This window comes from Pteropus alecto, unplaced genomic scaffold (genome assembly GCF_000325575.1).
Source record: "Pteropus alecto unplaced genomic scaffold, ASM32557v1 scaffold7, whole genome shotgun sequence".
In the NCBI taxonomy this organism is placed as follows: domain Eukaryota; kingdom Metazoa; phylum Chordata; class Mammalia; order Chiroptera; family Pteropodidae; genus Pteropus; species Pteropus alecto.
In genome coordinates this window covers 60,572,531-60,576,500 of record NW_006494614.1, presented here as the reverse complement: position 1 = coordinate 60,576,500, position 3,970 = coordinate 60,572,531, and positions in this window count along the sequence as shown.

The following is a 3,970-nucleotide window of genomic DNA, read 5'->3' as shown; positions in this document are numbered from 1 at the left end:
CCTCAGCTCTGATTTTTCATTCCTGCCCTGTCCTTGGTCCTCAAGTGAGGTCTTTGTTAGGGAGGTAAGATGAGTCGCCATGGTGAGTTGTGACCTCCAAGGGGTTGCTCTGATTTCATCAGGGAGGTGGCTGTACAGAAACAAAGATCAGCTTCTAGCCCGACCCTGCCTTTCACTCACTTTCCCTCTCAGGCCCCCATGGCCTCATCTGGGAAACCCAGGTGTTAGAAATAAGATAACCTCCGTGTAGGGTTGCCAGATTTAGCAAACAAAAATACAGGATGCTCGTTTAAGTTTGAATTGCAGATAAATGATGACTAACTTTCAGTATGAGTATGTTCCATGCAATAATTGGGCGTCCTGTATTTTATCTGACAACCTTTTATCTACAGCCACTTCCAGCTCTAGATTTTGTGATTCACCCCAGGAAAGTTTATGTCACACTCTAGACACCAACATTTATGATCCACAAAAGTCGTAACTGAAGGGAACCAGCAGACCTTAGTGCCAGAATTCTAAGGACAGGGTCCTTCCAGTGGTTCTCGTGTCTTTAGCAGGCAGTGCTACATCTTAATCACTTTTTACATTGTGCAAAGAACACGTGAGTGTACTTTTCTCTTTGCATTGAAAACCTGTAGGCAGTGAGCTGGCAAGCACTTACTGCTGTAGGCTGGTAGTTTATGGCTCCTATCTTCAAGGCTGCTTGTAAAAACAGTAACAGACAACATGGCCAAGTGTGTCCTTCCCCCTGGAGGTGTTCATGGTTTTAGAGAGGGCTCTGTGGTGTCCAAAGCAGCAGATAGATATTCATCTATCTCCCCACAGCTCAGGGGAGGGGCAGACCCCTGCAGGAGGAAGTAAGTTTTTGTCATTGTCTGTCTCTGTCACCAGAGAGGATCCTGTTGTGGCCATTTGTCGGTAGAGAGATTTTTATGCCCGGGTGCAAGAAAGAACCTGTTCTACTTCAAGCTGTTGTGCAGATAATTAACAATCTGATATTTTGAAGGGAACATAAACAGCCCAATTCAACATGAAAGGGAGGTTTTTCACACTCCTGCAAATGTGTGAAAGAGAGAGAACATTTATACCTAAACTAACAGTTCTCATGGACCTGACTGCTCTAGTACCATCTTGCCAAGTTAAGGGGCCCCGCCCATTAAATATTTATTCTCTAATTTCAGAACTGTGTATCTTTGTAACAAATTCAAACAATGAAGAACCATAGCATATAGAATGATATAATACTGAAATGTGCAGTGAGAATGGCTTGAGCTTACTAACACTTGACCCCTCAGAGCTCCATTCCCTCAACCGTAAAATGGAGACTGAGATGATGTTTCTGTCTTAGGGTGTTGTTAGTGTTCAGTGGAGTCATTTCTATAATGAACTCTGCCCAGGACTTGGCCTCTTGAAAGCATTAGCTTGGTATCTGTCAGCTGTTATTGTCATGATGACTGTGAAGTTTAAGGTAAGAGTAGCCCCACTCCCCACAGTTAGGTGTCTGTCTGGATTCTGTTCAGATCCCTCCTTTCCAAACATCTCAGCCCACTTACAGGAAGGGCCCTCTCCATTAAAAGCATCTGTAGCCTCTGCTGGGCGCTGGCCCTCCTCCTGGCAGCCCTGATCACAAAGGGAGTGAGTAAGGCCCTTCCACACTCCCAAGTAAATCACCCCTGGGAGCGCAGCACTTCCTCCTTATATAACAGGCCACACCACAGATCGCCTTAGGGACCATATTGTGGGGTGGCCCCTGGGGGGGGAGGTCTTCTAATGCAATGCCCTCGCAGGAGTAATTCAGCAGTAATATTACAATAGTGACAGTGATGATGGCAGGGACAACTGTCCCAGGTCCTGTCCTGGAAGCTGGGGGAAAGATGCCTGTTCTACAGATGAGGACACTGAGCACCTCAGACATAGAAAGGGATATGCCTTGCCTAAGGTCACACAGCTTCTCCACATGCCTGGTCCTTCCTTATTCCTCTCAGCCACTCCCGGGCCCACTGCCTTTGTTGTGTCCTTGTGGGGAGCAGAAGCACCGAGTTGAGAGTGTTACAGCAATGTGAGCAGTGTGCATTGGGAGAAAAGTTGGGCTGTGTCAGCTCTCCATTTGGGAATTTCAGAAATCTGAACTGGAATTGCTACACATAGGCGTGACTCCGCGATGTGATGTTTGCCTGACCCCGGTATAGCTTCTTGTCCCTCAGTTTTCCCAGAATCCAGGCTGGGGCCACTCCCGGGTCCTCATCTTTTTGATTTCTTCCTCTTGTCCTCCCTTCCCTCCTTCCTTCCCTGAGTGTTTTGAAAGAGGTATTTTTAAAGTTACAAGACAACTTTGGGGACAAGACCTATCAATTCAGGACAACCCTCTGGGACGTGGCGCTCCTGGCACAGCGTAACATAGAGCCTTGCCCGGGCCAGAGCCCTGGTCTCTGGAATGTGCTTGCAGCCACATCAGAGAGGTTCTAGGACAACTGGATCTGATGCACAAAACCGCACCCTGTGTGCAGCTGCTCGGAGGCAGTGGCGGTGGGCACAGAGGAGATGTCACCTATCGAGTGCTCTGTCTGCTTCTCTTTCCTTCGTCAGCTTCTCTCAACATAGTTTGAAGCTTACAGAAAAGTTGCAAGAACGCGGAGAGCTCCCGTGCATTTTGCACGAGACCCAAGCATTTAGCCACATTTGCTTTATCGGCTTTCCGTACATACCTGTGCATGTTATGATTTTCTGGCTGAACCGTTCCAGAGTTAAGTTACAGAGACGATGACCTTGACCCCAAACACTTCAATATGTGTTTCCTAAAAGCAAGGACCCTCTTCCAGAACACAGTACAGTGATCAAATCAGGTAACGGAGCATTGGCCCCACGCTGTCACCTGATAGATGGTTATCTTTCCTTTGACGATTTTCATCTTTCAGACACAGAAATGGGTAATGAGCTCCGCGTTTCCCGGTTTCAGCAGCAGACAGCATCCGCCTGTCTTCGTTGTAGATCTGCCCTGCGCCCTGCGCTACTGCCACTGTTGTTTTTCTGGAGTATTTTGCAGCAAAGTCCTGACATCGCTTCATCTGCGAGGACTTCAGCATAAATCATTCAAACCCTGGGATGGCACGTGTTGTAAAATCTCTTGGGTGGGCTGTGACTAGCACTTAGAGAGGCGAGGATAGACTATAAAACCGTGGTAGGCCATGCACAGCGTGTGTGGATGGCGGTGATGTTAAGTGTCTTTATTACAGTGGCCATCGTGGGTCCTGGGTTTATTCGTTGATGATCAGGGCTGCAGGACCCCTGGGCAGGAGAGGGAGAGAGACGAGGAGGAGTGGGAGAGAGATGGAAGTAAGGTCTGTGCCACCACCCACCTGAAAGCTCCCTGTTTGAAAGCGTAGAGTCCAAAGTGCTGGGCTTGAACCCTGGCCCTGCCACTTGCTATCCATATGACTTTGTACAAGTTAACTAACCTCTCTGTGCCTCAGTTTCCTCGTCTGTGAAGTAGGGATAGGAACAGTCCCAACCTTATGGGGCCGTTGTGAGGATTAACTGACCGTGAATCTCTGTCAAGGGGCTCTGCCCAGTGCCGGGCACACAGTGAATGCTCAGGAAGGGTGCCCGCTGTTCCTACAGGCCGAGTCTTGGGCTCTCTCTTCCTCCAGCCCTAGCCCCTCCTCTTCCCCTCAGGAAGGATACACTTTCCTTACCATCTCATCCTGCACATTAGAATCCCTAAGGAAGCTTTTAAAAAATCCGTGGGCTGGGCCACACCCCAGGCCAATTACCCTGGAATCTCTGGGGTGGGCCCGAGGGATTGGTACTTTTAAAAAGTATTTAGGCAATTCTGATGCACAGGGAAGATGTGGTGCTTGGTGCTGCTCCATTGGTAACGAGCATCCCGTAAGTCTTTTCTAAATGCAACTCCTGAACCTCCAGGTGGGGTGGGGCCTGAGAGCCTGCATCTCTCACGAGCTCCCGGTGGTGT